The sequence below is a fragment of the Globicephala melas genome, chromosome 14, assembly GCF_963455315.2.
Source record: "Globicephala melas chromosome 14, mGloMel1.2, whole genome shotgun sequence".
Taxonomy (NCBI): Eukaryota; Metazoa; Chordata; class Mammalia; order Artiodactyla; family Delphinidae; genus Globicephala; species Globicephala melas.
In genome coordinates, this window is record NC_083327.1 from 61286718 (window position 1) to 61311272 (window position 24555).

The window sequence follows — 24555 nt, forward strand, 5'->3', positions numbered from 1 at the left end:
TTAATTGAATCTGTGACAAAGGAGAGGAGAACAAAGCCAAAGCTGTTTTATTAAAAGAAATACTGATAAGTAGATAAAGCTGTAATAAATTTGAGCCAAGGAAAAATAGGAAATAAAAAACACAAATAATATTAAAAATAAAAAGTGCAACATAACTACAGAAACAGCAGAGATTTACTGTTTCATAATGTAATCCTAAAAAACAACTTTATGGCACTATATTTTAAAAATTAGGGGGAAAAATCCCTAGAAAGATATAGCTTATAAAACTGACTCAGAAAGAAGTAGAAGGCCTAAATAGAATTATAAGTAATAGGGAAACTGAAATCAGTCATATGACAGAGATTGGCTGGATGCTCAGCAAGGCCATTTCCTTTCCCTAGAAATACATCTGCCTTTGAGTTAGGTTGAATCCGTAAGTCTGGTGCTAGCTGGTAGAATGAGTACAAAAATGAGTATAACACAGGCCTGTCACCCAAAATCTTTCTTAGGGTTCTTGGCTTGCTTTCACTTGCAGCTGAAGGCAAAAAAAATTTTAGGTGGTAGAGCCATGCAATAGAAAAAGCTGAAAGAGAGCTACCCAGGAGAGGCACTAGACCAACATCCAACTGCTACACGAGTGAGGAAAGACAAAGAAACCTTCTGTGTGGGAAGCAACTGATATTTAGGGAATGTTGACAGTAGCTGCTGTTATAATCCTCCCCACCGAAAAACACACAAACACATCTCAGATAATTACACAGACAACTTTGACCAATGTTCAAGGATCACCTAATTCCAATCTTACATAAATTATTCCAGAGAATAAGAGAGTGATGAGGCTAAAATAACCTTAATACCAACACCAGAAGAAAACTGTATGAGAAAAGAATAATATGATTTATGAAATAGATGGAGAAATTCTAAACAACATAATAGCAGATTGAATCCAAACAAAATATATTTGTGTTTATACACATGAACAAAATCATTCATCATTTAACAAATATTTTTGAGCCAGTATGTGCCAAGCAGCAACATAACAACTTTAGACACATCAGAGAACAGGTACACAAAGATCTCTTACAGTCTAGCAGAAAGAAAGAAATGAGAATCTGTAAATAACAGAGTTCCTAGTATCAGCCTTGACTGAGACAGTGTTTTCCTTACTGCTGCCCAAGATTGCCTTCGTTCTGTAAAACCACATCTTACTGATGACTCATACTGAGTTTATAGTTAAAAGGGATTCCCCAACTTTTGTTTCACATGAGCTGTTACCAGGTCTCTTTCCAATGAAGTTATTATGACATATATCAGATATACAAAACATCAAAAAAAGGATAAAATAATGAATACCCAGATATCCACCTTCAGCTTAAAAAAACGAAACTTTAAACTTCCAGTTGGACCCCCTGTGTTCTGCTCTCTGCTTCTGTTTCCTTCTCTCCACGCAGAGCTACCTCTAACCTAAATTTATTTCCATTTTTACTACGTATTTATGTGTATTTTCAAGCAATAGAAAGTATTATTCGCATATTTTAAAGCCTTATATAAGTATGTTTGAGGAATGTAACAAATGCTATTTGTCTAGAGGGTTTTTAGCGTGAAATAAACACTATCTACCAAGGTAAGCCGGGAAAGTTAATTCGCAAATTTGGTAAAACCAAAATGCAAAAGGATAACAATTATTTGTTCCTTACAAGAGCACCTGAATAAAAGGACTTTAAATGTTTAATCACAACTATAAAAATATAAACTATATAAGAATATAATAAACATAATAGCCACAACTTACGGAGTGCCCGTAAGGGCCTGCATCCTCTCTAAACTCTGTGTGGATTATTTTATTTAATCTTCACAAAGACAGCTATGTTTTAGGCCTTCCTAATGACCTTCAAAAATGTTTCATAATTATATCTGTAAAGACCATGCTCATTTTTTAGATTCCTAAGTACTTTCTGATTCATTATGATAAATGATTATCACAGTATATTGTCATTCGTTTTCTATTGTTGTTGATTTCTGTTGATGTAATGGATTCCTATACTGATATATATCCAGCCACCTTGTTGAACCCTAAAATTCACTGTATTGATTCTAACGATTCTTTGGTAGATCCTCTTGGGTTTTCTATAGATACAATTATATTTTCTGCAATAAGTGACAGTAATGTTTCTTTACGATCTTTGTATTTTTTACCTCTTATTCTATTCCTACTGAGATGAATCCTCCAGTTAAATGTTTAATTGAAGTAGCGGGTGTATAGAGGGTGTATTAGTTTGCTAGGGCTGCCGTAACAAAGTACCACAAACTGAATGGCTTAAATAACAGAAATTTATTATGTTACACTTTTGGTTGTTAGAACTCAAGGTGTTGACAGCGATGGCTGTGAGGAAAGGTTTTCTTCCAGAATTCTTTCCTTGGCTTGTAGATGGCTGTCTTCATATTAACACTCTCCTTGTAAAAGTGTCTGTCTCCAAATTACCCCTTTTTAATAAGGATACCAGTCATGTTGGATTAGAGTCCACCCTAATGACCTCATTTTAAGTTGATTGCTTCTGTATAGACCCTATCGCCAAATAAGGTCATGTTCTGAGGTCCTGGGAGTTAGGACTTCAATTAACTTGGGGGCACGGACACACAATTCAACCCATAACAGAGAGCATCCTTGTCTTATTCCTGATTTTAAAAGGAACACTGTTAACATTCACTTTTAATTGCATTTGTTATAGATTTTATCAGCTAAGAAAGTTCCCTTTAGTCTTTTATTTGTCAGGACTTTTCCTCATACATAGTCTTTTAATTTCTACTGCAGAGCCAGGACATCAAGTAAACCATGTGACTCCAGCACTCTTGCTGTGACTGCTGTCCTAGACTAGCTCTCCACGTTAAGCCCCCACTTGGCTAAAAATGAAGGCACAAGAGATGTTTACTTGGGAAATATCAATAGGAAGCAGTGGTTAAAAAAATAAAAATTAAAAAAAAAGCAACAGGTAAAAGAAAATAAAAAAGGAAGCAGTGGTAGCAATATGAATTTCAGACAAAATAAAATTGAAGCAAACAGCTTCATTTAATCTTATGACTAAAGAGGGTCTTCCCGGACCAGGGCTCGAACCCACGTTGACTGTATTGGCAGGAGGATTCTTAACCACTGCACCACCAGGAAAACCCAGCAATGCCCTTTATTAATGGTAGGCATCTGAGCAAGTCATTTAGCCTTCCTACGCCTCAATTTACTCTTGAAAGGGGGGATGATAGTATTATCTACCTTCTAGGGGTACTACTTGTAATTATTAAGAGGGTCCACTACGTGAAGTGCTTAGAGCAGCCTGTTAGGTAATGTGGGAAAAATTTTACCTGCTATCAATTTTATTACCAGTGATTACTCTCAAGGTTTATGACAGCAACTCTGAAATATGTAACTAATTCCACACCCTAGGAAGATATGTGGAGTGTCCAGTTCATTCGCAGAAGCTGTTAAGATCTTTGTTCTATGTAGTTTTTTTTTTCTTTAAGGAAGAGAGAATCAATAACATTATGTCACAAAAATGTGGACTTCCTGTTAAGTACATTTGCACCAGCCCTGGGACTGGGTATTCCTTCTTGGGCTGCATCATTCCTCTCCTAAAATTGCTGCTCTACTAGTCAGTTCCTCTCCTCCCTCTGAGGTTCTGCTTTCTCAGAACTTGGCTTATGGATACAGCTTCATTGATCCCCCCCCCCACCCCCCCACTCTTTTTCTTCCACAGTATCCTTCATCATCTGTTTGAGCCTTCTTCTAGTTCATATTCCTAAGAAGGGAATATGATTGGCTCAGGTCATCATATTCTGCCCTTCTTCAGATATTTCGGAGAAAGAGTCACAGTTACCAAGCATGATCACCTAAATCCCAGGAGCTGTGGCTGGGACAGTTCCCTAAGAGTGTGCTGTGATGAGCAGGCAATAATTTATGTCTGTATGAAAATATGTATGTCAAAAAAGCGACAGAAGTAGCACATAGAACATCAGATTCATTTTGCTTAAGGATATGAGTGGAATATTCCTCAGTAGAATCATGATCTATGTGAACGTCGTCCCTGCGGTTGTGCAGTGCACAGCAGCTTTACGCGGCAGTCCTGCCCACAAGCCAAGACCCAACATCGTATTTACTGGGTGGGCCAAAAAGTGCCTTCGGTTTTTTAAGTAAAGATAAAACACACGTTTTTCATTTTCATCAAGAACTTTATTGAACAGTGTATTCACCCTTCTGTTCCACTACCTTCTGCCATTTTTCAGGCAACTTCATAATTCTGTCTTCCCAAAACTTTTTATCTTTTTGAGCAAAGAACTGTTCCAGGTGCCTTTTACAGTCTTCCAGGGAATTGAATTTTTTTCCATTAAGAGAACTTGTAAAGACCAAAATAAATGGAAATCCGAAGATGCCATGTCTGGTGAATACGGCGGATGAATCAGAACTTCCCAGCCGAGCTGAAATGGTTTTTGCCTGGTCGTCAAAGAAACATGCGGTCTTGTGTTATCCTGATGGAAGATTATGCATTTTCTGTTGAGTAATTCTGGATGCTTTTCATCGAGTGCCACTTTCAGTTGGTCTAATTGGGAGCAGTACTTGTTGGAATTAATTGTTTGGTTTTCTAGAAGGAGCTCATAATAGAGGACTCCCTTCCAATCCCACCATATACATAACATCACCTTCTTTGGATGAAGACTGGCCTTTGGTGTAGTTGGTGGTGGTTCATTTCACTTGCCCCACGATCTCTTCCATTCCACATTGTTGTACAGTATCCGATTTTCATCACCCATCACAATTTCCTTTAAAAACAGAACGTTTTCATTATATTTCAGTAGAGAATCACATGCAGAAATACAGTCAAGAAGGTTTTTTGACTGGGAGAGGCCACAACAGTGAGAGGCCCGCGTATCCCCCCCCACACACACACACAAAAAAGAAAATCATACATTTGAACCACTATGAATCTAGCCTAAAAAAAACCAAAGAAGTATATCAAGACTTGTATATATGATCCTATTTTTATTTATGAATTAAATCAGGAATAAATCATTATGTTCAGTGATAGAATAATCGAGAAATAAATTATAATGCCATGTGATAGAAGTTTTAGAATACTATTTAGTGACAGAGAAATAGTATTTAGTGAAAGAAAAAGCAGGATACATTTGCTTTATACGGTGTATACAGTAGACTTTTTTGGCATTTAAAAGTGTAACAACTGATTATTTAACATTTGACTTATTTGTGAGGGACTTCTATGGTCCACGATTTAGAGTATGTTTTCATTTGGGGAAACTACATGTGAAAGATTTCAGCTTCTTTTCTAGTCTGTGATTGTTTATATGTCTCTTTAACTGTCCATCAACTCATTTGTTTTTATGTCTCTACAAAAAGAGTCCTAAATTCTTTGATATCAAATACTCAACAGATGTGAACATTTAACATATTTTGCTTTTTCTCTAGTATATCATCATCCACAACCACCATCTCCCTTGCAGGTTAGGGTTAGAGGTGCTGGCTTGGAGAGAGAGCATTAGGCTGACAGAATTTGACTGTTATGAATGCAAGAGACCACTGATGGCGCAGCGCCCCAGACCAAGTCACTGAGGGTGTGACTGCTTGGGATATGGGCAAACAGCTGTCCCTGCAGAGTGCTCTATTTTACCTTTTTTTTTTTTTTTGCGGTACACGGGCCTCTCACTGCCATGGCCTCTCCCGCCGCGGAGCACAGGCTCCAGATGCGCAGGCCCAGCGGCCATGGCTCACGGACCCAGCCACTCCATGGCACGTGGGATCCTCCCGGACCGGGGCACGAACCCGTGTCCCCTGCATCGGCAGGCGGACTCTCAACCACTGCGCCACCAGGGAGGCCCTGGAGTGCTCTATTTTAAAGCACAGCAACAAAAGGAATAAAAGAAGTCTCCAGGACTTCCCTGATGGCACAGTGGTTAAGAATCTGCTTGCCAATGCAGGGGACACGGGTTTGAGCCCTGGTCCGGAGGATCCCACATGCTGCGGAGCAACTACGCCTGTGCGCCACAACTACTGAGCCTGTGCTCTAGACCCTGTGAGCCACAACTGCTGAGCCTGCATGCCACAACTACTGAAGCCTGTGCACCTAGAGCCCGTGCTCCACAACAAGAGAAGCCACTGCAATGAGAAGCCCACGCACTACAATGAAGAGTAGCCCCCACTCGCCATAACTACAGAAAGCCCATACGCAGCAACAAAGACCCAATGCAGCCATAAATAAATAAGTAAATAAATAATTAATTTAGAAAAAAAAGAAAGAGAAGTCTCCAAAGCCAAGGTCTCTTACTCATTATTCCAAATCCATTATAGTTATATAATGGATATAGCCAATCCATTATAATCTCAGGGCTATATTAGGAAGCAAATCAGTTTTTTATGAATAATTAATTTGGGTGAAATTGAGGTCAGAAACACTTTGAAATCTACATGAAAGCTAAACATTCCTTACCAGCTAGTTAGCCTCCCTAATTCCACCTCAGACTTGCGGTCTCAGTTGAATGCCATTTCTTCTAAAAAGCCACCTTTTACCCCCAAGGGAAATTATTTTCCCTTCTCACACTCTCTAGTAGCACCCTACTTTTCTTCTGTCACAGCACTGGTTTGGAGGTCAAATAGCCTGCATTCAAACCCTGTGCCCTTGTATACCCCTGTATGGGCAAAGTTCTTGACTCTCTGAGTCTCAGCTTTCTCATCTATGATACCTACCTCATATGGAAATTGGGAAGAATACATGAAATCATTTATTTAAAGCACTCGATGTATTACATGGTACCTGGTAAGCATTTAGGCAATGTAAGCCATTTCTGTGATAGGAATATATCTGTTCATATGCACGTTTATTTGTTTAATATTTTATCTCCGTGAAGGCAGGGGCCATGTCAGCTTTGTGCTCTAGTTTATACCTTGCACCTAGCACACTGCCTGCCACCTAGAAAACACAAACAAATGTTTGATGAATGAAGAATGAATGAGCCAAGATTGGAATGAACCTACCTTAAATTTTAGGATCAGCCATTTGTGTAAGATGAAATCTTTCATCTTCTTGGTCATAAGCTTTCAGTTTTATTACTTACACCTCCTATCTTCATTGAGACCCAAAATGTGCATAGAATGAAGAAAGGGTGGACATAATGCTGTTATTTAATGGCTCCCAGTTTCTGCCATGGTATCTTGGACAGACCTATTCTCGGAATTTGAAGCTGGGGTAGGTGTTTGGTCTCATAAATTCTGTTCATTTATAAGAGCGTAAAACTTTTATTTTAATGGGAAATGACCTTATTATTTGGAGTGACAAATGACTAGGAGGCATTAGGACTGAAAAACCAACTGAAGATGAAATTAGTATTGTTCAAGTAGGATCATAGAACGCACTTAAATATTTTGCTTGTGTTTTTCTGATGATCAACCTCATATGAGCTCATTTAGAAAGAATATAACATGTAAAGAGGAAGAAAAAACTATACATACTCCCTTATCCAGAACCAACCAGTGTTCAGCTTTTGGTGTATTAATTTCCTTTCAGTCTAGAATAAAATATTTTCAGCACTAAGAGAGCCCTGAGAATGCATCTAAGGCTCATTCTAAGTTAAGTCTCCTATCTCCCTGTCTGTTGTCCTTTCTAGTATTTCGTGCTGCCTTATGAAAAGAATGAAGGAAAGAACAAGTTGGGGAAGATAAATCAGGCTGGAAATATGGAAAGCATAAAATGATAAGAAAGAAAACACAACCTTCCAACATTTTAGTGTCACAGGAACTTGAATTTGTATAGAGTTTGAACTCCCCTCAATTAGAACCCACTGGTAAATGATTATAGAATTAAAAATCCGAACTATATCACAGCAATCAAACCAACCAAATATCCTGCCCATTCCCCTCATTCCCACCAAAGTGATCTATGAGAATGACCTGCTCAATTTATACTACATCTTGATTGGTAAGTTCTTAGGTGAAAAACACTGGAGACAAATTTAGTTATCTTGCTTTTTTATATTTACATGATATTTCATGAGCAAGTAACAAAGCCTTTGATTCAGACTTAAATGTTCAATTGGTTGGCCATTTGAGATGAAGTGATTTTAGAAGATGTAAGATAAAGTGATTGTGGTAAATAAGCATGGATCATACAAACAATTATTTCCATAACAGCAGTGACTGGAGAAGTAAAAGATCAGAAAAAACAAAAATGTTTTATAATAAAACTTAGTTAAATAAATTATTGAATTTTGATAAAATACAGTGATATCACTGAATGTTTAATAGCATAGGAATATGATCACAATATTTGAATTAAAAAGCTATAATAAATTACTATGTGCAATATGATTCTATTTGTGGAAAAATGTATTGTTACTTGGAAAAGAGACTGGGAGAATACACATCCAAATGATAAGCAGAGTAATGGAATCATGGTGATTTTCATTACTTACATGGGATCACATGGGATCATTTGTGCTTTTTAGTATTTGCCAGATTTTCTACAATGAGTATATATTTCAGTAGATTGTCCTATTCAGACAGGCTGACATTCTGAACTCAGTTGAGCCATCAGGCATTCTTCACCCAGAGTGCTTGGGCTCCAAGAAGGTCCATGGATAGGTGTCAAAGAATTTGTGAATCCTATGACTTGCTGTGCACGATGTTGTGTGTGTGTTTGTGTATATATTGTTCTTAGAAGAGGATCCGTATTTCACCAAATTGTCAAAGTGGTCTGTGACCCTCTAGGCCTAAGGAAAAAACTGCTTTCCAACAACCTGTTCTAAATCCTGTCATAATGACATTTCAAAGTAGGTGTCTCCACACTTCTTATTTCAAAGACCGTGTTTATAAACTCTTTGGCCAAGTAGGCCTTTCTCATTAAATTTTAGTGTTCTCTGTGTATTTGGAGCAAAGCCAGAATATTCATGGGTGTAAATAAAATTAGCATTTACTGGAAACTATAACAGAAAATGTAAGTTATCTACTGTGTGATAACTATATCTTTAATCAGAATTCTAATATTCGATATAGCTTGACTCCTATAAGAATCAAAATTTCATGTTACCACTTAAAAGCATAATGACTTAATTATTAATCTTTCTTATTAAATACGTTTTGAACCATTACTACTGAGGAAGCATTCAACTTTGCTCCCTCTTGATTTTTATTTAAATAACCATATGACGATGACTTTACAAGACTTCAAATGATCTTCGGCTGATAGTGATAAAATCCTAAACTGATCTTTATAAACTTAGTTGTATTTCCCTCTTGTGAATGGAGATAGAGAGGTACTCAGAGCTGCCCTGTGCTTCTTGTTCGAGGAGGCTAAAATCTTATGGGGGCAGTGCCAGCACCACCAGCATATGTGAAACCCTGAAGGACATTAATTTGTTTTTTGTTCAAAATTTAAGTTTCTTGAAATATTTTTTCACTTTGTTCTTACACTTTCATTTTGGATAATTACACACACAGACTCACAAAATACTTCTTTCATTCATTAACTGATGAGTTGCACTCTGGCTACAAAGACCACATCATAAGTACTTACTAAAGTTATAAGGAAAAAGAAGTGGATTCATTTTTAATTTATTATTCAATAAAATTATTATTTCCCATTTGGGACAGATACAGAATTTGTGGCTTTTTTGAAATACCAACCTGCAGCCTCATTTCTGTCCAGAGAACAGTACAGCCTTTTTGAGTCTGACCCTATAAAGTGTTTTGTTTATTTGCTTTTTAATTCCAGGGTTGATCTTGCAGTCTTTACACACACTGTTTCATGGTGAACATTGGAAACTTGCCTCCATAGTCTTTGGGGGAAGAAGGTGTGTGGTGGTTCTCCTTTTTTAAAAAAAAGTTCTTCCCAATACAAAGCAGCCAGTTTGGATTTTGAAGAATTTTGTCTAAAACTTTGACATTTTGTGGATTTTTGCACATTGCAATGTCCCCTTCACTAACCCGTTGATGAGGAAGGATGGTGCTGCCTTGCTGTGACACACTTCCTGTTTCTATTTGGTGACTGGCCAGGCCCTACAGTAGACAGCACTAAAGTTTTTGGTATAAATCTTTAACTCTTAAAGATTAAAAATGCTGTTCTAATTGACATCGATCTAAGAATTAGTCCCCCAGGTCTATAATAAGGATTATGATCAGAGGATTCTGATTAGGCCACTAGGAATAGCAAGGCAGAAAGGCAGAAACCAAGGATCTGAGAACATATGGAAGAAGAAGTTTCTTTAAAGATACTGCTTGTAATTTTGCTGTGTTTGGCAGGATAAGTTTTAAGAGTAGAAATAGTTCAACTTTTCAACTTTAAAGAAACCTTTTAAACTTTTTCCTAAGCTTTAAACTTTTGAAAATCTGAGACACAGGGAATCAGAAGCAATGTATGGAAAAGGCATACATTTGGTTAATATATTCCATTATATGTTAAATGTAGTTTCCAACTACTGATTTCAATAGATAGAAAATTACTATAGTGTTCAAAATAAAATGGGATCAATATCATGTTATAATCATAACAAACAATAGCATATAAATTAATAGCAGTTAATTAATATCAGTAATTAATCAAAATTATTATAATTTTCGCTGTCATGGAATATTGCAAAAATCTTTTCAATGGAAATATGTCTCTTTCCTATAGACTCATGAACCATGGAGATGAGGTTCTAATGCCCTTCATACTTTGCCCAACCGTATCACTAAACATCCCAGACTCTTCTAAGTGAATTCCACCTAACAAGAGAGTACTCATCTTTCATTGTCACAGTCAGCTGACATCCAGGAAACACTCCAGCATTTCTCTATAGCTTCTGTATGGAAGCACACATCTGCTCTTCATTCTTCCTGACAGTACAATGACTTCAACACTACTCTTTGTTTTTCTTCCAACTCTCTGACCTTACCTCTATCTTTACAAAAAGCACGATTTCCATCTCCATTCTATTTAGCCACTCTCTCATCATAACTCTCATCATCATTTAGAACTATTTTATTGCTAATACCCCAAACTCTAACATTTTTCCCCCCCACAGAGGCTTTTTTTTTTTACTCCACTTATTTTCTTACCTCTGCTGATCAATTGGTTATCCCTGTTTTCTACTTCAGTTCCTTAATGATCCTTCAGTCTTCTAGTTCAGTGGCTCTCAAACCCTAGTGTATATCAGAATTGCTTGTTGAAACATAGGCTGTGAGCCTCACCTCCAGAGTTTCTGATTCCATGGATCCGAGATGGGGCCTGAGAATTTGCAGTTCTAGCAAGTTTCAAGTGATGCTGATGCTGCTGGTCTGGGAACCACCCTCTGAGTCACTGTTCTTGTTCAGTAACCAAACTCTTATTCTATTAGAGAAATAAGTGGTTAAGAGCAGGATCTTTGTAATCAAAGAGACCCAAGCTCATTCTACCTCATCCATTTTCAATATTTTAAATTCTTTAAAATTTTAGGTAATCTCTTGGGTAAAAAAATTGGTATCTCACTTAGTCAGTTGGAATATTATTTTATTCCATCATTACCAGTATGGCTGAGCATGGTTTTTAATATTATCATTTGTTTGCCTTTCGTTTGTGTGAGCTGACAATCAGTCTCACATCTGTTTGTCTCTTTCGCAGTGATTGTTAGGAATTTTTATACATTCTGGGTGCCAATCCTTCATTTGTTACTATACAATAATTTTATTTTATTGCAGTCTATTACTTGTGTTTCAACCATGTATATGGTATCTTTTTAATATAATCAAGGTCATCAGTCTTTTACACTATCATTTTTTGGCTTTTGTTTACTATTTAATAAGGCCTTTTCTACCCTGAGGTCATGAACTGATACTACTGTCTTCTTTTGATGCTTTTCAGGTTTAAACACTTTTTATTCTTTATTTATACTTGCTGAAATTAATTTTTCCATATATTGTAATGTAGGTATCTAATTTTTATTTTATCCTTATTAATGGTCCATCTTTTACCATTTTTTGAAACGCTGCCCCTTTCATTTATCAATACCATTATAGGAATGAGTCTGTTTTCTTGGGCCATTTTATCTAATATTGCACCAATGCCACACTGTTGCGTATATGTTTTGCTACCTAGTAGAACAAGTCTGCCCTGCCCCACCCTACCCCCACTTACTTTATTCAAGAAAAATTCCAAGAAAAATCTTGTTGGGATTTTTGTTTAGTATTGTGTTGACTTCGTATATTAGTTTGGAGAAAACTGATATCTTTAACATGGTGGGTCTTCTCATCTGTGCACGTGATAACCTCTCCACTTATTCAGGTCTTCTTTTATCCCTATCGGGGAGGTTGTAAAATTGACTCCACAAAAATTGCACACACTTCTTTGTTGTTTGTATTATTAAATTCATTCCTAGATACTTAGTATTTAATTGAAAAAAACCCCTTCCTTCAACGTAGTTCCCTCTCCTACTCTCATTCTGCTACTGTAATTCCCTAAACTGTCCATTTTTTGAATGACCAGCTTGGAGATTCTGTTTCCCCCATTTCCACGCTATTTACTTTATTCCCATGCAGTGTGGCTTCCCTTTCCATCATTGTAAAAAGCTACTCTATATTATTACTGATGATCCCTGAATTTCCAAATCCAATCATTTTTTTCTCAGTCTGTGTCTTCCTCAGTTTCTCTACATTGACTCCTACGTCCATCTCAACATTCCTCCATTTGTGTCTGTGGCATTTCAGTCTCCTGGCTTTCCTTTTTATTATCCTCTCTTTGCCTCTTATTTAGCTTGCTATTCTCCCAATTTGCAAGCATAATGTTGTTTTTGTGACCTCCTTCTCTTTCTGTGTGCTTTCTTCCTGTGCGCTCCAGAATGGTAGGAATTTCCATGTGCTTTCATCAATGATATAAGCACTTGGCATATTGTAGGTGACGAATAAAGGCTTCTTAAACAAATTAATGACTCTAATGACAACTTCCAAACTGTTATCAACACCAGTGTCAGGCAATTATTGTTCAGATTTGAACTCTACTTGCCATTTGCTTTGTTAGGGTCTCATTCTACTTTTAGTCTTATTTCACTGTTATATTCTAATCAAACAAGGTATTCACTATTTCCCTAATGTTGTCTTTGTTCCTGATGTTTTCTCTATCTGGGATCCCTTCCATTTTTATTTGTTGAAATTCTATTACTTAAGGTCTTCTTTTCTTGGCAGTCTTTTCTCATTCTCCTTGATTTGATGTAATCTCTTCCACTTTTGAATCTTCATAGATACTGTTTGATTTCTGCTACTCTTATTGCATTTATATTCATTAATAATAAAAATCTATCTTTAAAGCAGGGACAGATTAAAAAGAATGATAATTCCAAATCTTGGTAAGGGGAAGTCTCAAGCCTTGTTGGTAAGAATTTCTAGAGGATAATTTAGCAACATATATCAAAACCTTAAAAATGTAAATAGTTTTTGGTGTAACAATTTCCATTTCTGCGAATTTTTCCTAAGGAAAGTTTTAGTTTGGCAAATTTTGGAACATAGTATAATAGAAGACAGTAAAACCAAAATAATCACGTAAAAGAATATTTCCTTACCTCAGAAAATATTCACGGTATAAAAAAACAGGACATGAAATAATTTTTCCCAGTATAATGCCCTTATTTCAGAGGAAGATAAATATGCTTAAAAATACTAGAAAGACATATAGCAAAATGTTAGCAATGGTGTTATAGATTGTGGTTGATATAAATTTTTAAAATGTTGTGCTTTTCTGTATTTTCCAAATTGTCCTGTGCGTGTATTTTGTTTAAAAATTTTTTTAAAGTGGCAGGAAAATTGATGCTAACATTTAAAATGGACCATGTGGTATGCTGCCCAGATTGCTTCTCCTCTCTCCCCACTACTTCATCGTTTAGGACCAAAGTGCTCATTCCCCTGCTGCTAGAGGTACTGAAGGCTGGCCACTACCAGCTGGGACCCCCTGCCCTCGATTCTAGCAATTGCCCTTTACCAAAACTAAGCTGCAGCTGAAAAGAGTTGCCTCTTCCAAGGTTAGGTCCCTGGCCCTTGGGTAGTTTGCCTCCAATGGCTGCAGTTGTAGAGTTCTAAAGGCCTCACTCCCCTCCCTCAATTTGAGAGATCGCTGCAGGGCCATCCAGCTCCAGAGGTCCCTGTGCTGAAGTCTTTGTTGGAACTGCCTCATATCCAATCTTCTTCCCCTGTCCAGTCCTGCTTCCTTCACTCCCCAACAGGTGTCAATTCTGAGAGCACATCGTAATCAACTTCCTAGGTGGACATTTCCATTTCCGAGTCTCTTTCCAGGGAAACTAACATGGAACATCTACTGTTTGCTGGGCACTTTACATCTGTTGCTCCCCAAAAGTCTTGCAATAAGATTTTAAGGCAATCATTGATATCCCTGTCTTGCAAAAGAGGAAAATTATGTTCAGAAAAGACACACTATTACCAAATGTCACAGCCAAGTTTGAAAGCAGTGTGTTCGGGTATAAAGACTGTGCTTTTTGCATTAAGCCAAATAGCTCTCTCTAGTCCACCTTGTGTTTTACTATTTTTGTGCTTTTCTTGTTCTCTCGGGTAGATGGTGAATTCTTTGGCTGCAGGGATTTTGTCTTATTTATATTTGAACCCTCTACAGAGTATTTCATGGTACCTTGCGCATAATAAGTGCTCCACGTTTGTGGAATTGACTTGAACTAGTCAAGGTTTAAATTGTAGTCAATTCTACTTCTGTTCCATAAGAAATGGATTTCCTAGCAGGAAAAGAAAATCATAATGGTAAGATGTAGCAACTGTAATTCAATTTATGTTTCATGAAATAATTTTCTATAAAAAAGCGAAACTAATTTTCTTCTCCTCCTTCCTCAATATTAGACAACAAAATACTATTTTCCAAAACTTTGCCTTTAATTACTAAAGTAAGCAAACCAGTGAGGTGTAATAAACTTATATTGAACTTTGATGACAAATATCGTAGTTAATGCCTTACACGTTTGATTCAGACTTCTGCGAAATCTAATTTACTTGAGAAAAGAATCTACTGAGTAGAGAAATGTAACAAGGAGAAGGTAGTTTCTAACACAAAAATTGAAAGTACGTATACTAACAGAATTGAAGTTTTTGCGGCAGCAGATGGAAACTCCTGAATGAGGTTTCCAGCACCCATTAGAATTTACAATTGCAAGTTGAATTTTTCTTAAAAAGCAATCTGCCAGATTTATTACTTTAAAAATATAAAAAATTAATATATCAACGATGGGTTGTGTTTTTAGGAATAAAATAGCATTAGATCCAGCTTTATGTTTAGGGAAGGGAAGTTTAAAAATAAACTACAAAAGGAGAAAAGTGGAGAAAGTTTTCCTATTTGAATAAGTTTTATTATTCTTGCACTGCCAGAGAATCAGTGTGAAAGGATATTTCTAACACTTTAAGGGTCAATAAAGTTAAAAATTGTTAACGCTGTAAAGGTCCAGCAAAGAACATAATGAGACCATATAGTGCATTACTGGTAACTGACCCAAAATATGTTACAAAAGTGATCAGTATAATAACCTGGATGTTTTCCTAGTAGGTGAGTATACAGCCATGTAGGGGTGATGCTTTCAGGTGCCACCACCCCCATGAGTGGGTCCAAACACTTGAATTCTAAAATGCCAGTTGGGAATTTATTACTTCGATTGATTACTATTTGCTATTAAAATACACATCTCCCTAAGAAGTTAATACTCATCAATTCTTTAAAGTAAATGTGTCTTTTATTGGAGTAAAGCACAGGAACAGAGGCTTGAAGGCATAAAATACAGCTTTGAAAATTGAATAAAATAGACCATAGTTATAGTTACATATAGTTTTGATCAGTGTTGAACCTTAAATTCTGAAGCCTAAAATCAGTCTAGCCTTCAAATAACTTACTTTCATCTGTCTCATATACCTTCCTTTTTTATTTTGCCTTATTCTAGATGTTCTCTGAAAGTTTCCCTGTAAAATATAAGCAACCATCCCTAATTCTGGAAGATCAATTGTGTGACAGTGTTTTCCCCTGGACTCTTAATTCTTCCTTCTGAAGAAATATTATGGTCTTTGAAAAAAGCACCATACCCTCTTCCTTTGCCCATTATTATAAAATTCTAATAACAGGGACCTCCTGAGTACATAGGTATTTATGTTAAAGTGATAGCAAGCTTACACTTTAACATTTACTTATTTACTTACAAACTCCATATACTTTTTTTTTTAACATCTTTATTGGGTTATAATTGCTTTACAATGATGTGTTAGTTTCTGCTTTATAACAAAGTGAATCAGTTATACATATACATATGTACCCATATCTCTTCCCTCTTGCGTCTCCCTCCCTCCCACCCTCCCTATCCCACCCCTCCAGGCAGTCACAAAGCACCGAGCTGATCTCCCTGTGCTATGCGGCCGCTTCGCACTAGCTATCTACCTTGTTTGGTAGTGTAAATATGTCCATGCCTCTCAAAGGACCACTATTGGGTTGCCTCCATTCTGTTCCCAGCTTCACCCTATCAGGCTGAGATTGATGAGATTAATGTCTTCCAGAAAAAGCTTAGAAATGTTGAAATTTCTATTTTATTGCATAAGTTGAAATATCTCAAATTCGTGAACCATTTAGACTAACAGGCCTCTTATTTTAAAATCGCAAATATCAGTCAAATATAATTTTATAATTATTTTAACTTGGTATAAAATATTTTAAGCAATCGATTGATCCGAATTCCTACCTGAGATCACCCACTGAAAGAATAAGATTTTTACTTTGATAGAAAGAGAGAACATGGAAGATGGGATGGTAAAAAGATGTTTGTGTGTGAAGTTCTTAGGGTAGCGCACACACACACACACAAAATAAGACTGGAGTATAGAAAAAGGCATGAGGTAGTTAGTGCCAGACCAACTTCTTATTTCCATATTTTGTCTTAAATGGGTTTTGATTCAGATGAGAGAAATTCCAACTTTTATCTCTTCCTGCTCATTGATTTCTACTCCATCTCCACCCCTTTATATCCTCACCTGGGTCAAGTGTCCCTCTACCAACGGGAGACAGACTAAGCCTAGTTTTTCTAGAAATAAATTTAAACTACTTTATGGGTTCATCGGTTTTTGCAGTCTGGGTAGCCTTCATGGTGCCCACTTTTTACAAAAGATGTCTTTACAAATCTGAACAATGAACGCACAGGAAGCATTTACAACCAATTGATTTCTAAATCAGGCACACGGTTACAGACACCATTTTAAGCAGAGGAAGCACCTACAAAAGAAAGATGATTTAAACAACTGTCTCTACTGAGCAAGTAGAAAAGAGGGTGAGCTCGTTGATTTGACAGAGCATCCCCATACGGCAGGGCAGGCCAATCAAAGAGGGAAACGTGGGCTGGCAAAATTTCGTAACTATTTAGTGTGTATAAACTTTAGCTATGGAGATATTTTATCAGTTTAAAATTATCAATGAATTTTATTGGAGTTCCAATGATGTGTATGCACTTGGGGATAAAAAGTACAAAATGTACATACAGCAAATAAAACGAAACAGTGAAAACATTGCTCCACACACTCAGAAAAGCTACTTGGCCGTATTCTGTGAACTTTCAAATATATGTTATGTTCATTGAGCCTTTGGCTTCTGTACCTTGTTCCCTTGTTGATTATACCCCTTCCTCCCCCAAAAGAGCCCCCTCCTCTTTCCCTTTTCTTAGAGGGCTATTTTCCCTAAGATAATTCTGCAGTTTATTGCTTCATCCTTGCACCTTTCTAGGGAGGATGATATATGAGAATGGTGGTTTTTTCCTGCTCAAGACATTAACTTCATAAGAAACACACCAGGTAAAATCAGTGGGAGTCTGCCCTTCCCAGCATGACAGCTGTCAAGGTTATGTTTTCAGGCAGAGTTTATGGTTGGTACAGAGAGGTTCAGAGTCTTAACCATGACATTATGGAGCATATGGAAACTGAAACTTCCGAAGGAAACTTTCCACTCCAGTTTTTGGCAAAGAAAATAAGACTGAGAGAAGAGAGAGAATTAGATCATGACACATGTTACTTGGCAAAAGAGAAAGTTAAGGAAAATAGGATGAAAAAAAGCCTAGGAGACAAAATGCTGGCGTCACTTTTGTACCTACGACTCTCCTCTTTCTTTTAGCTGGCTTCTAAGGTAATTTTTTTATTATTCTTACTGTCTTTATGTTCTTCAATACTTCATACTTAATGAAACACATGTTGAAAGCCATTTAGTTATTTATTTTTCTAGGGAGTTCTTCCTCCAGTTTTGGAGCTCTCTCTGATATTTGTGGTTATTCAATCTACTTTGATTTTTAAGAATTTGACTAGGTTCCCAAAGGCAATAGATTGTCTTATTTCCACTTTTCAGCTGTGCTCAATTTTTGGATTATTCAGAAGGCGGAATATTTTGTTTCCTTTTTGGTGCTTTCAAATTGTATATAATACCTTAAAAACACAAAAACTAATATTGTAACGTATTGGCTAAGTAAATCTGGCAACAAGAAGAAAAACATAAAAACCTGGCCCTCCAAACAGTAATAAATTATTTCTGAATGAAATTACATTTTCAAGAGGGTGAAATTATATCCCAACTATAGGACCAAGAGAAAAAAGAGAGTTGGTGTGTGCCAGTATTTTAGGGGATATGAGAAATAGGAATTTGAGTAAGCTTTTTTGTTTTCTCTTTATTATAGAAGAAAATAATTCTGTACATGCATTGAAAATTTTCCATTGGAACACATATTTTACATAATAGTGTATAAAATGTGTATGATGCTGATAAAGATTAGTCTGTTAACATTTAATGAATAGAACTTTCATAGAATTACAGAATGAAATACTTTTGCCAGTAAAAATACAGAATTCACTAAAGTCAGAAAAAGTACATAAATAGTCTCAAGATTCAGAAACTTTTATGTAAAATATTGGAAAAATAGAGCTGCATGTTGGGAAGAAATTCTGTAATTAAAACTATAGAATAAGGAAGATTATCCTGATAATCTTGGGTTAAAAATTATATATTTATAAAATATTTGGCTTTTTCATATGATGAAGGTATCTACTTTCGTCTAATGAGGGTGTGTGCTTTAGCCTGAAAAACACATTTTTCTGTTATTATATTCTCCCTTTACTATGACTGTTATTACTTAGATCACCATTTCTCTTTTTATCATGATTTTATTTTAAAAATTTAGGTAGAGAGAGTATTAATTCATTATTATGGTATGATATTTTAAGGACAAGTATATTTTTATAGGAACGAAATCTGTGAATATAGCAAATGCATAAAACTATGGAAGGGAATGTCAGCAGTTTACCAAAATATATCTCCTCTTCTTCATGCGCACGGAGTTATACTACATTTCCCAGCTTCCCTTGCAGTTGGGTGCAGCCATGTGACTGATAGAGATGCCATCTCTTATGCCAGTGCTGAATGTAAAAAGCATCTCTCTTGGAAAGATAGACTCAGCTGATTGAAATACACTGAGTTATGAATAAAACTGTCTTCAGAGGATTCTCAGAACTCCTTCTTGATCTATTCCATTTTACCCTTCATGCTATCAACTAAGAACAATAGTACCTCCTTGACTATATGATAATATTAGTTAAGTGAGCCATTTACCTTTAGTGCTCCAGTTCTGTCCAGCCAAAAATGATTTTCTGCACATCAGTAAGCATGTGCTGGTTGTCTTCCCTGCTACCAGCCTCCCTCCCTGGGGAGGCTGGATTAAGTTGGCCCATGCAACGGGGTACCCTTGACCAGAAACAGAGGCAGAATTGCCTCTTTCCTGGGGGCTGTGGATGTTAGGATCAGGGGAGAGGAGGATTCCAACTGAATCCCAGACAGGGAGCCAAAAGAAGCCAAGGAAGCGTGCTCAAATCATCATTACATCTGCAAAAGCTTGGAGTTGGCAAGCCGGGTGAAAGGAGCACCAGCAAGGAAGGATTGAAAGAGAGGAGAAGGTGGATATCTAGAGAAGTGCCACTTGGTCAAATGGAGTCCAATCAAAGGCCAGTTATTTGAGGAGGACAGTTTCAAACTAACTCAGTAAGCTTTCTGTGATTCCAAGTTTACACGTACCTCAGGTATAATCAGTATTCACAATTTGGGCTTCCCTGGTGGCGCAGTGGTTGAGAGTCCACCTGCCGATGCAGGGGACACAGGTTCGTGCCCTGGTCCGGGAAGATCCCATGTGCCGTGGAGCGGCTGGGCCCGTGAGCCATGGCCGCTGAGCCTGCACGTCCGGAGCCTGTGCTCGGCAACGTGCGAGGCCACAACAGTGAGAGGCCCGCGTACCGCAAAAAAAAAACAAAAAACAAAACCAAAAACACAATTCATTGGTCATCCATATTAAAATACTACAGGGACTATGAGTGAACACCAGAAAAGGTAATTAAAGAAATACTTCAGCTACTCTGATGGACAATTTGAAAGCAAGAAGAAAAATATGCACTACTAATCAGCATTTTCAGAAGTATTTTACTCAGTCTGCCAATGGAAAGATAAAGACTTCAAAGGAAATATGGGATGTTGTTTGGTGGGTCAAAGTAGTAATATTTTCTTAAATGTTACTTCTAAGCATAGAAATGTTAAACCTGGTATTGTCATACAAATAACTTTGGCCTCAAGAAGCCAGAGACCTTGAGGATTGGAAGAAATTTTGACTAGTACTGTAAGATTCCGTCATCACCTATATGTAGATCTTAGCACCAAATCACAAGGTGGAATGCCCAGTAGGGAATTTCTGGGACATGTGTCCATTGGTGCTGCAGTGACATGTTCTATCATGTAACACTGCTGGCAGGAGCGAGCACAGAGCATGGAGGATTGCAGAGCCACAGTTCTATGCTGTGAACACTCTCATCATTCAACTAATCAATCCACAGAGATAGATATGAAGCACCAAACATGTAGACGGGGACCAGAATCACACTGGTTTGCCTAGCAAAGTGTTTAAAAGAAAAAAATAAATAACTTTATGTTTTGAGATTGGACGGCAGATGGTGAGAAAAAGAAAATTGTGGGAAGAGACAAGTAGAAATAATTACTCCAACCTTTAAAGAAGAATCTTCATGTGCAACTAATGTAGGAAGTAATTTGGATTCAATATTGTAGATAGAAATTATCATATAAGTTCAAATAAAAAGAGAAATGCTATACTTCATTTTATTATATAACCAAGTGTCATTCTACATTTGCAAGACACAAAGCAATTTTATACTCTACATGAATACTTTTAAGACCTTGAATTTGGCCTGACTCTCTGTGTAATATATTTTATAGCTCTATCTTTGAATGGAACTAACTTCTTACATGGGATGCTTGACTTAACTGTGAGCAGATTTGTTATGTCTCAGTATCTCTTCCAGCCAATTTTTCTTTGCTTCATGTGTCTAAGTTTCTGTAGACTCAAAGGCCTAAGCTCAGTTCAACTGAGTCAAGGGAAATCTTGCCACTAATAACATAGTAAACACAGGGCATCTACAGGGATTCTGGCTGAAAATGTTCCTCCCTCGAGGAAGGACAGAGTCTGTGTCACTTATGATGGCACTGTTTGTGAAAAGGCAACACTTTTATAACATTAACCTTTTTTTTTAAAAAAAAGTCAAAGTTCATAGCTTCCCACACATTCTGAATTTATAGGACCTGGGAATATATAGTAAACATCCATCTAATCCCAAAATAGCCCTAAGTGTGTGTCAAATAATTCTACAAATTTCCTACCTGCCTTCTGCAGGTTTTTCTGATTTGTCTTTGAATTTTCTGGAAACTCAATATGAAAAAAAAACTCTTTATTTTTCAGCCATATCTTTATTTTTCCTGCCCTAGAATTTTAAGACTCAGCAAGGAAAAGGTACCTGCCTACCACATTCAACTCGCATTTGAACATCACACCAACGAATATACTGAGAAGCCACCCATCACTAAGGATGTCTTCTGTTCTCTTTTGCTATATGTTTTAGAATGTACCCAGGATTTTGTTTTCATTCAGGTATGATGAGGCCAACAGATCAGGAGATGATTGCCATTGAAAAGATGGGTTTTTTCTCACAGTACCCAAGAGGAGCGGGCCCACACACCATGCAGAGCCCCATGGGGAAGCACCAGGATCTGTCAGGAGGCAGGAGGAGTGAAGGGAAAGCATGCGGGTTTTGCAGAAAGAAATGGGCGAGGCATGGTAGGCAAGCTAAGCAGGTTTAGGGTTGACTGGTTTGAATGATTTTGGCTAGATCTGAGCTATAGTGGTGGTCCCTACTTGTCTAGTGCCTGGGCCATGGGTGATTTAGAGCCCCAAAGCGCAGTATCCTGATAAAAGAAAGCAGGTACAGGTATGGACTCCAGATTGGTTGGTCTGTATATCAAAAATATGCTCACATGTGTTATCTCTGGGTAGGGGCAATCCCTCCCCAGTCAGCAAGGCCCCAGATATGAGAGCATCAAGAATACAGAAAATAAGGGGGCTTCCCTGGTGGCGCAGTGGTTGAGAGTCCGCCTGCCGATGCAGGGGACACGGGTTCGTGCCCCGGTCCAGGAGGATCCCACGTGCCGCGGAGTGGCTGGGCCCGTGAGCCACGGCCGCTGAGCCTGCGCGTCCGGAGCCTGTGCTCCACAACGGGAGAGGTCACAACAGTGAGAGGCCCACGTACCGAAAAAAAAAAAAAAAATATATATATATATATAGTTAATATACGTCATTATCAGAGAACTAAGCAACATATTAGAAGCTTCAATCCTTGAAAAATTAATTGATTAATACATAGAAAGTAGTTGCTAATTCCACAAACTTCATGCGTTTTGTCCTGTATATTTAAATTTCCACTCACTATGCTCAGTATATGTAAAAAGTAGAAACTCAGTCTATCAGTTGGCCTTACCTGTCTAACAGATAGTCTCATTAAGTCACCATATCTCTGATCTTTCCCATAGTTAGAGTTCCTCCCTCTACAAACCATCTTTCTGATGACATTTATTCAAATATGGGCTAGGAAGATTAGTTTAAGATTTTACTTCATTTCTTGATACATAATAGATTAGGAAGCCTGAAAAAGTTTTGAGAAAACAAAAAGTAGTGGTGAACAACTTTAGATAGCAAAAGTTTAGTAATAAAGTTTGAGAATCTCTTAGCTCGTCTCTAAGTTTTTAATCTTACAGTTTCACTGGTCCCCTTATGGGTACAGCAGGTTTAGAGGAAATTATGTGCAGGACCAGGAAGAAATAATTCATTTCCTCAAAGCCTGTTTTTCACTTATGCACAAGTATTATGTTTAAATGTTAAATAGGTCTCCTTGGACCTAATCATATTTCTGTTTCTGTTCTACAAATTTGTCTTTCATTTTTAGTTGTCTTAAATTATTTTTGGACAAGAAAGAAATACAAATAAAAAAATACAAATAAACATGTAAATATGTAAATATGTATCTTTGTATCCAAGAAAAAAGTGCCTTTTCAGAAAGAAGATGTTTTGGTAAATGAGTAAGTCAGTGATGGAGTGAGAAGTAGAATTATTGATTTTTAAAGAGTTTATACTAAATAGGAGCTGATTTGTAAGCTAGAAAAGGAGCCACAATCAAGGATGTGGAATTGGGTTCCATTGGGGTTCTGGAACTTTCCCATGTTTTCCTTAGAGTTACTACAGCAAACCATAGGGGCCTCATATGGGGCCTGGCACATCAGATCAACATGTCTTGGGCCTGCTTCACATAGAGGTTTGGTCTAATCACCAATAATTTCCCAAGAAGACCCCTCCGTACCCAGTTCTGTGGCCCAGGTGTCCCTCACCAACAGTGGTAAACAGAATAATGCTCCTCCCCCACCCTTGCCAAGGTGTCCATGTCCTAATCTTCAGAAAGTGTTAATATGTTACCTTATATGGCAGAACCACAGGCACAATTAAGTTAAGGGTCTTGAGATGGGGAGATCATCCTGGATTAGCTGGATGAGCCTTAAATATAACCATAATGGTCCTGTAAGAGGGACTCAAGAAAGTCAAATGCAGTAGTAGGAGATGAAATGACGGAAGCAAGAGGTTGGAGTGATGTAAGGAAGAGGCCATGGGCCAAGGAATGAAGGTGGCCTTTAGGAGCTGAAAAAGGCAAGGAAGTGGATTCTCCCCTAGAGCCTCGAGAAGGAAACAGCCCTGCCAATAATTTGACTTTAGCCTCATGGCATAGACTATTTGTGTTCCCCCAAAATTCATACGTTGAACCCTAATCCCCAAATTGATAGTATTTGGAAGTGGGACTTTGGGGAGGTGATTAGGTTATGAGGGTGAAGCTTGCATGAATACCATTAGTGTTCTTACAAAAGAGACCCTAGAGAGCTCCCTCACCCGTTTCCGCATGTGAGGACAGTGAGAAGATGGCCATCTATGATAGCTGAACCAGGAAGGGAACTCTTACCAGACACTAAATCTGAAGGTGCCTTTATCTTGGACTTCCCAGCCTCCAGAACTCTGAGAAATTTCTGTTCTCTTTAAGCCAATCAGTCTATAGTATCTGTTACAGCACCTGAAACAGACTAAGACACCTTGTAAGACTCATTCTGGACTTCTAACCTCCAGAATTGTAAG